This window comes from Ochotona princeps, chromosome 23 (genome assembly GCF_030435755.1).
Source record: "Ochotona princeps isolate mOchPri1 chromosome 23, mOchPri1.hap1, whole genome shotgun sequence".
NCBI classification, from domain to species: Eukaryota; Metazoa; Chordata; class Mammalia; order Lagomorpha; family Ochotonidae; genus Ochotona; species Ochotona princeps.
The window spans coordinates 18,427,174-18,436,549 of record NC_080854.1 but is presented as its reverse complement, the minus strand read 5'-3'; the positions used below and the strand labels follow the sequence as shown (position 1 = coordinate 18,436,549).

The following is a 9,376-nucleotide window of genomic DNA, read 5'->3' as shown; positions in this document are numbered from 1 at the left end:
GACTCTCACACGCAGGCAACATGGGAGCGCAGGATTGGGCTTCGATCCACGTGGTGGCTAATTAGGCTCTGCCAGCGCCCAAGCCCATTAGGCTAATTAGCTTCTCCTGGGGGCCAGGCTTTGCAAAGGAGAATTCTCCGGCACATTTCAGAATGGTTCCTCGAGTCTGCTCCCCAACAGTTGTTGGAGCACAAGGGGCATTTTCCTCTGATATTTACTCTGAGGGCCGGATTGAACCCTTAAAGATCAAACTCACAAAGTGTGGGTGAAGTTTTTAAAATCAGATTTAGTTACCCTGAAATATTTTTCGCTTCTTTTTTCTTTCTTTTTTCTGAAGAAGTGGGTTCTCCATTTTCTTCTCTCTTTATCACTCTGGTATTTGTTTCCAAGAGTGTATTTGCAGCTAACTGCATAACGGGTTATTTCCATTTCCATTCTCTTAAACATGTAAGGAGTTCCAACAAAAAAAAAATTTATTTTTTCTTTTTGGCTTCCGTGTTATTGAATGCTGAGCAGAATGCTCTGATCATGATGCTGAATACATTTATTTTAAAACATGAGCTGTTTAAAGTCATTCTATTATGAATCCATGTTGGCAAACTCCAGAAGTCTAAAGTTACAATTCTTCATGGCGATGCCAGAGTGCACTTGGCATTTGTGTATAAATTGCTGGAGTGGAGAAACCATTATCCCGATACTGACTGCTCGGTCACCAGAAGTTCACCGTTCTGTTACCCAAGCAAGGTCACAGATTATGGTCACTGACACACCATGCATGATATATTTAAATTGATTAATAGTATCAGATACAACTGCAAATGGCAATGAAGCTCATATCATCCATTATCAAGTAGAATCAATAAATGATTTAATTCTCTTGAAAAAAACACTGAATAGTTCGGTCTTTGATTTCAGGTATCGGCTATTGAGCTGCCTAGTGCAGGGAATGCTCCTGTGAAACAATGGTAATCTGTGTCCTGGCCATGACCTCTTGCTAGCCTTCCAACAAGTTAAGCACCTTAAATGGGAGCCGGTGGGAGGGCCAGCGCCAGTCTAACACAGCTGCTACACTCCACACAGCGTGGAACTCACCGGCTGTTTTTTTTTTAATTAAAGATTTATTTTTATTGGAAAGTCAGATATACAGAGCGGAGAGACAGAGAGGAAGATCTTCCATCCATTGATTTACTCCCCAAGCGGCCACAACTGCCAGAGCTGCACCAATCTAAAGCTAGGAGTCAGGAGCCTCCTCCAAGTCTCCAAGACGGGTGCAGAGTCCCAAGGCTTTGGGGCCATGCTCCAATGCTTTCCCAGGCCACAAGCAGGGAGCTGGGTGGGAAGCCCAGCCGCTGGGACCCGACCTGGCACCCATATGGGATCCTGGCGTATGCAAGGTGAGGACTTAAGCCATTAGGCTACCACATCAGGCACTTGCCGGCTTTTGACTGAGACCGGACCCCAACCCAGGCATGCTTGTTTTATCTTGTACTATTTAACATTATGCACTCCGACCTCAGGCTGCAAATTCCTACAGACCTGAACACTACCATGACCTGTATCCCTCCCATGAGTAAAGGAAAATCCTCCCTCATTTATGGGACTTACCAGTGGAATGTGTTGGAACTAAAGAGCATTTTGGGTGGCAGTGGATTTTGGTCCCACTAGAGTGATGAGTCACCAGAACACTGAGGCTTTTGTTACTGTTGTTATTTTAAATCTTGCTCAGGTTTGGTGGGGCTTCTGTTAATCTATGACTTGAGTTTTGACTGGCTTTAGAAACAGGTGGACAGTATTTTACTCATTAAGTCCTCTTAGCCTCTGTCTCCTCTCACATTTTTGCAGACACTAGACTTCTGTGTTACATTCCGCCGATCAGTACACACTTTCCTGGATCTTTTTTTTATCCTTTATTATTTTGTTTTCCTCTGGATATTTCATGTTGTGCTGTGTTCCACCTTATTGATCTTCCATGGCCTCATGTGCTTTCTCTCATTAGTTGAGTATATTTTAACTTAGGTCAGTGTTCTTCCCTGGTTACCTCCTCATCTATCATCTTCAATAGACCATCTTTAAGCTCGTGTCTGAAATCCTTTACATCTGAAACGTTCTGTTGGGGGGGTTGGGGGGATTGGTGGTGGCAACATGAGGCAGGTATGTAGTACAGCCTTCCCTCAGCCAACTTTTTTTTAATATGGAATGCCTTACGAATTTACATGTCATCCTTACAGACGGGCCGTGCTAATCTTCTCTGTATCATTCCAATTTTATTATATGTGCTGCTGAAGCCAGCACCCTCAGACAACTTTGACCTCTTATTTTGTCTACCCAGCTCCTACGATGGTTTAATGCTTCTAAGATGCTCAGACTTAGAAATGTCACTTTCCTTCCTTATTACTTTGGTCCCAAAAATCTCGCAAATTGACACATCCCTCTAAAGGGAAAATGAATGGGATGTCAAGTTTAAGAATAATCATACTGTGTTTCTTTATGCTCCATGGAGTTTCACCCATGTTGTACCTTCTTTGATGCCCCCCCTCCAGTGATTTCTGGGGGGTGGGAAAAGATATTTTACTCAGATGTTCTGATAGTTTTCTGTGGCCAGTTTTATGTGTACCTAGTATGTTACTACAATGCCTTTCTTGCTTTCTACATTAATCTTACATAAAAATCTTAGAAACTATGCTTGCTTACCAAAGAGTTACCTTTTTCATTTTACCTTCAAAACATGCCCAATTGTCTGCTTTGTAAAAGTGGATGGATCCACATGTGTACACAATTGCTAAGGACGCAATGGTTTTCCATAACTTCTCATTACAAGGCCAGCACAAGCTCTCACTGAGTGCCTTTATATTTTTAAATTAACAGGTGTCCTTGATGATAAATGAGAACTGATAAGAGACTATTATGAAAATTTAGATTCACTTTTAATGTCCTACTGGTTCAGCTTTTTAAATTGCCATTAATTTCAATGCCATCAGTTCTCAATTATCATACATTTCACTTAGCCATGAAGGGGATAGATTAAAAACTGGATAATCTAGTAACTCCTTGGGTCATTTTTAAACTTTCTCTCTAAACTTTCATTTGTTAACCATAGATTTTACTATATCCCAGTATACTCATGTGCCCAGGGACACACCTATACATAAAAGCCTTCCTAAAGACAAAAGGGAAAGTAGGGGAGCTGGTGTGGTGGCACCCTGAGTTAAGATGCCACCTTCAATGCCAGCATCCTCATGGGCACCAGTTGGAGTCCCAGCTGCTCCACTTCTTTTTAATGTTTATTTATTTTTATTGGAAAGTAGGATATACAGAGAGGAGGAGAGACAGAGGGGAAGAAGATCTTCCAGAAGTGGTTGCAACGGCTTGACTGCACTGATCTAAAGCCAGGAGCTTTCTCTGGTTTCCCACGTGGATGCAGGGTCCCAAGGCTTTAGGCCATCCTCCACTGCTTCCCCAAGCCACAAGCAGGGAGCTGAATGGTAAGCAGGGCCGCCAGGTCCCAAACTGGCACTCATATGGGATCTTGGTGTGTGCAAGGCGAGGACTTTAGTCACTAGGCTACCGTGCCGGGACCCAGCTGCTCTACTTCTAATCAAGCTCCCTGCTTACGTGCCTGAGAAAACCATGGAAGATGGCCCAGGTTCTTGTGCCTGTACATCAAAATGGAAGACTAAGATGGAGCTCCAGGGTCCTGGCTATGCTGTCCCAACCCTGACCATTGTGGCCACTTGGGGAATGAGGCAGTGAATAGAAGATACTTTCTCTGTAACTTTTTAAAATAAATTTTTATAAAGTGGGAGAATAAAATAACTAAAGCAGCAGCCCTTAAAAACTCTCCACATGAAAAAAATTATCCCCAATGTGAAAGGAAATTATTAAGTACCTTGTACAACCCAGGCACTTAAGATACGTTTTTGGTCTTTACACCAATGCTATTGGAACCCAGTTATTTAACCCAATGAGGTTAAAATACGTGTTTGCAGGTGGTCATGCTGGTGGCATACCTAGGTAAAACAAGCAACTCTTTCCTATCGCTAACAGAAAGATTATAACCGTTTTAAAATTTCACTCAACACAATGTTGGACACTCATCAAGATTTTGAAGAGATTAAAAATGCAGCCTTTTAACATTTGGGTAATTTTGAAGTTCATCTTTAACTTCTATTTGATATTCACTTTCAGTTGTTAGAGATCACTTCCATCATCACTAGACTCCACATGTGAATCACTAAAAACCATACCTACCTCCCTTCTCTTTGCCTTTGAGGTCCCTAAACACTGGTAACCACTAATCTCTTTTCCCCAACTGCATCAATTCAAAAATGATAAAAACAAATCATTCCAGGTATAGCCTTTCAGTATTTGTTTTCTTTACTGTCTGACTTCCTAGAGATTCATAATAACTGTTATATATATATTAATAATTTTTCTGTTCTCCCTGCCTAATTTTCTTACAGATTTATCACAGTTCTGTTAAGCACTCAACTAATGAAAGAAATCTAGGCTTCCAGTTTTCAACTTTTATGATAAAACTACCAGTGGCATTCATGTAGAGTTGTTTGTATAAATTTTTATTTCATGGGGATAATGGCCAATAGTGCATTTGCTGGACTGTATAGTACATTGTTTGTTAGATTTAAAAAACACTGCAGAACTTTTCCAATTATTCTATCATTCCACATTCCACTAGTAGTATCTGAATGATTTCATGTTTTCACATCCTTATCAGTATTTGGTATTCTCACTGTTTACTAGTCATTCTGTTCAGTGTATAATATCTTTTAAACATCTATTGTTATTCATTTCAAAGGAAGGGAGACAGAGGAACAAAGATCATGTATCTTTAGGTTCACTTCTGAAATGGCAAAACTACCACCACATACTTGACCCAGCAAACTGCTGGCTTCCCAGAGTGTGCACTAGCTAGAAATAGGAGTGAAGCTAAGGACTCAAACAGGCATTTTGATATGGGATGTAGGTGTCCCAAGTAGCATCTTAACCACTTGGCCAAATACCTGCCCCTGATGATGGCAGAGTGGTTATAATTTACATTTACTTGGAGCTTGTGTGATGGTTCAATTAGCTAATACGCAGCCTGCAAGCACTAAGATCCCATAATGGACACCAGTTAGTGTTTCCGCTGCTCTACTTCCCATCCAGCTCCCTACATGTGGCCGGGTAAAGCAGAGGAAGATAGCCAAAGACGTGGGATTCTGCACTCAAGTGGGAGACCTGGAAGAGGTTCCTGTCTCCTGGCTTTGGACTGGCTCAACTCCAGCCATTGTGGCCGTCTGGAGAGTGAAACAGTGGCTAGATCTTTCTACCTCTCCTTCTCTGTAAATTTACCTTTCCAATACAAACCTTTTTTAAAAAATTGACATTTACTTGATGGCATGTGCCTACTTATCTTCACCCAGCAGAGATGTGCCTCACTAATAATTAGAATTAAAGTTAACTTGATTATTGAAAAAAAAATCCTTAGATGCTTTCCATTGACATTGCTGTTCCACTTGACTAAATTTTTTTATCCCAAGAGACCATCATTAGATTTCCTAATTAAAGATTGTGATTTCATGAAGATGCAATAGTTGATGTTGTATTTTTATTTTCTCTTTTAAATGTTTTTTACTATGGCACAGTTCAGACACTGAAGCAAGGAGCCATCTCTCCTGGCTTCAGTCATTACCAAAATCCAACACAATTCAATGTGCCTTTCCTATTGTTAAAATTTGACAGAACTTTTTTTAAAACAATTTATTTCAGATACCTTTAAATGTATAGGAAAATTTTTGAGATACTAATGCAAATAGGTACATATAGCCATTTATCCCATTAACATTTCACATGATCTGTGTATCAATGAACCACACCCATTTTCTTTAATTTTTAACCCCCCAAAACATGTAATCCTTTCAACCACTAACAATCAGCATTCTTTGACTCCCAACATGCAGTGTTTATCTGCATCTCACTTATTTCATTCAGCATGATGTCTTCCAGTTCCATCCATCTTGCTGCAAATGAAAGGATTCCATTATCTTATAACTCAGTATTATCACACTGGGTAAATATACCACATTTGATTTATTTATTCATTGGGTGATGGGTATCCTGATTGGTATACCTGATTGGGGCAGGTATCTCTTTAAGTTCATATCTTTTAGGTCTATGCCAGTAGAGGGGATTACTTCTTCATATGTAAGTTCCATTTCTTTAAGAAATTGCCACACTGTTTTCCATAGTAGTTACAATAATTTATATGCCCAACAATACTGGGCATATTTCTGGTCTTATGTTTAGACTTGATTCATACTGAGTTGATTTTTGTTACTGATCAAAAGTAGGGATTCAATTTCATTCTTGTACATAGGTACATCCACTTTGCCAGCACCGTAACTTGTGAAGCTTACCTTTTCTCCAATGTATGTTTATTGTTGGCAATATATAGTGTTGTTGTTTTTTTTTAACTTAACCCATTCAACTGAGCAATATCTTTTGACTGGGAAACTTAATGCATTTACATTCAAGGTTAATATTTATAAATAATAAGTAACTCCTGATATTCTGTTGGTTGGTTACTGATTATAGTTGCTCTGTTGGTGAAGTTGGTACTATCAGGTCTCCATGATTCATGTTTCCAGTGTAGGACTCTATCCAGGATTTCTTGTAAGGCAGGTTGGGTGGTGATGAATTCTGTTATTTCACGTCAGGGAAACACTGTTTCTCCTTCACTTTTAAAGGATTCCTTTGCTGTGTAGAGTCTTCGTTCAAAGTGTTATTTTCTTTCTCTCTCTCCATCAATAGCTTGAATATATCATTCCTCTTTCTTTAACATGTGGGACTTCTGCTGAGAAGTCTAATTTGGTTTTCCTTTATATGTAGCATGACATTTCTCTCTTATTGCCTTTACGATTCATTCATTGTCTTCAGTTTTGGCACTTTGATTATAATATGCCTTGGATAAGATTTTTTTTGAGTGTGATGGGAGTCCTTTAAGCTCCCAGTGTCTGGATGTCCATATGTTTCAAGTCTTGGAATATTTTCAATGATCATGTAATTTGGTAGTTTCAATGCCTTTTCCCTGAAAATATCCATATAATATAAACATTTGATCACTTAATAGTATCCCATTTGTCAGTGAGGGCTTTTGTTTTTTAAAAAAAAAAAAACTTATTTTTTTTCTGACTAATTTTAAGTCTTATCTGCCAGATCAGAGATTCCTTTCCTTCAGTTGGTTTAGTCTGATTTTGTAGCTCCCAGTTGACGTTGTTTCATTGATTGGGGTTTTCAGCTCCAAAGTTTTAGTTTCATTCTCTTTAATGATTTATATCTATTGAATTTCTAACCCATGTCATTTATTGTTTTCCTCACTTTCATCTGAATTCTCTCATTCAGTTGAGTTTCCTTATTCTTTTGAATTCTCTCTCAGGCGTTTCTTAGATTTCCTTCAGATGGGATTCTATTTCTGGAAAACTATTATCTGTGGGTATCATCCTTCCCGGCTTCATGTTTTCTGTGTCCCTATATTGACGTCTGCGCATCTGGCATCACAGTTCCTTTTCATTTATTTTTTATGGCATAGGTCTTGATGGGAAAGACTTATGTTTAGATGGAATACATGATGTCACTCAGGATTATTGATTTAGCTTTAGTTTATGCAGGTAGGAGCAGTTTGTGTTAACCTCCAAAAGTATCTGTCTTTTATTAATTAATTGGCAGTCACACTGGAGTTTTTCATATGACTGATCTCCTGGTGCTGTGGGACACAAATGGGGCTATATCCTTGTCCTGACACGCAAGCATCATTGATATGCGACTTGAGACAGGAACAGCCATGGCCCTCAGGACCTTCTCTAGGCTCTGTTGTATATGGGTAAGACTAATGCTGTGGCTTGTAGCACGAAGAACCCAAGGCCCAGACCTGGGAGATGTTACGAGGAACTTGCCCCAGTGCCACAGAGGGAATATGGGCTATGCTGAGGATTGTACACTGGCAGATGTGGTTCTGGGGAACTGAAATCAAGTAGACTCTCCCTTGGGTCCTGCAGGGTGTGTTCTCTGAGTGATGTAGTATTAACCATTCCCATGCGGTTGGAGAATGCAGTAGGTACCTTACCGAAGTCCCACAGCGTGAGTGACAGTTATCCCAGGGATTGCAGATAGCCAGTCACCACCCTGAATCCAAAGAACCAGGGGAGGGCCTTTTATCTCCCACAGGGGAGTAGGAGTTTAAATTTAGGGGTTATACTACCAGTGACAACAGTTCTGGAGGTACAGGGGACCTACCCCCACTTCCCTCAAGGCATGCAAAGGTGTGCTGGGACTTAAGCTGTGGGAATACAACACCCTGTGACTAGGACCACAGAAAGGTCATCTTGCATCTGATTGTTGGAGACTGAGTGTAGGCTGCTGCTGGCAGTTGGTCCCAGTAAGCCATAGGGACCTTCCCTAGATAACTCAGAACAAAAAAAAAAAAAAAAAAAAAAAAGTAGCTCCAGGGCTTGTAGGCAGAACTCTGGCCTGCAGGATTCACAGGGGCCTGCTCTGTGTCCTGGGAAGTGTCAGTGTTGTCTCTGGAGAGCTGTGGTAATGAGAGGCCTGCTTGCTGCCCTCTGGGACGGGGGAAGTCTACCAACTTATCTGCAGTAGTTTGGGGCAGAGACTGGAGGCAGAGGGGAGGGTACAGGCTTCCTCTTCAGCAACAGGCAGCCTGCACTGGTTCTGTAGACTTGTTTCACAGTCATGGAGGATTGTGGAATTACCCTGCGGGTGGGGGTAAGGCACATCCTGCCTAACTCTCCCTGTCACGATGCAGCCCCAAGCAGGGGAATTGGGGGAAGACGGGCACACAGGGAATAGTAGGCGTGTGTTTGTTCCTCTCTCTATTGGCTTTCTGATTCTCCATGCTGTTTGCAGATTTCGTCTCCTCCTTACCAAAGTGTCTCCCTCAGTCTCTTCAGTTCTCGTATTTTATTACATAGACCCCTTTTCCTGCAAGATGGCATTTTCCAGGCAGGGAGCCATGGCAGGAGCAACAGGTGGCAGCCAACTGTTTTCTCTTTTTCTGCTGATTTTTGTGTAGTTCTTGTTACTTCTGGACTGAAATATACCTTCAGGAATTTTCATCAATTCTACTATTTCATAACTATTTTCATGGCAAGATGGTGTCTGCCATCAGAGTGCCCAGGTCAACAGTATTTTTAAACAGATTTTCTTTTCCCATCATTTTATCCACATAGTAATACATTTTCTGATGAGGTCAAGCGACAAGGCTGCCTTGAGTGGAGGTTACATACTTTGCTTGTGGAGCAAAGGTTCAAAACAATTTATTTTGGTATGAGTAGAAATAAAACTTGTGCTTACAAAATGTGAT

At 40.7% G+C, this 9,376-nt stretch overlaps 1 non-coding gene across 1 annotated transcript; it reads right to left on the bottom strand.

Moving 5' to 3' along the window:
- Positions 1–2,185: 2,185 nt before the first annotated feature.
- On the bottom strand, positions 2,186–2,292 carry LOC118758238 (U6 spliceosomal RNA). Its single transcript, XR_004995610.2, has one exon. It is a non-coding gene; the product is annotated as a U6 spliceosomal RNA (small nuclear RNA).
- Positions 2,293–9,376: the final 7,084 nt, after the last annotated feature.